Raw genomic sequence first — 397 nt, forward strand, 5'->3', positions numbered from 1 at the left:
TTTGGGGGGAGGATCTGTGGCCATATGGTGTCTTTTTCCTCCTCCCATCTTCAAGAGAGCCCCTACCTAGTACTTGGAGGACCGGATGTGGCTGGTCCCTGAGGATCGGGGCTCACCAGGTTTATCCACCAGGTGGACTTGAGTGCCTTGCCCCTTTCAGGAGCCTTATGCCCGGGGGAGGGGGGTTCAGGGATTTTGAGGCCCTCGTGCACTTTTATGTGTGCGGTGATGTTCACTTTTTTTGTTCACATGGGTTTTAGTTTAAGAAGCACGCTTCACGGAGCTTCAAAAAAATAGTTATTTGGGTGATTGGAAAAGTCACTTGATTACTTCTAAATCTAAACAACAGACATGTGAGCAGCACCCCCCCCCCCACCCCCCCCCAGGACACCCGCCG

General features: G+C 52.4%; 1 protein-coding gene across 1 annotated transcript in view; it reads right to left on the reverse strand.

Moving 5' to 3' along the window:
* The window catches only part of LOC108798276 (C-type lectin mannose-binding isoform-like), a 37,098-nt gene that overhangs the window by 4,870 nt on the left and 31,831 nt on the right, over positions 1-397 (reverse strand). The window lies entirely within an intron of this gene.

Source organism: Nanorana parkeri, unplaced genomic scaffold, assembly GCF_000935625.1.
Source record: "Nanorana parkeri isolate BGI_ZX_2015 unplaced genomic scaffold, ASM93562v1 scaffold1441, whole genome shotgun sequence".
Classification (NCBI taxonomy): Eukaryota; Metazoa; Chordata; class Amphibia; order Anura; family Dicroglossidae; genus Nanorana; species Nanorana parkeri.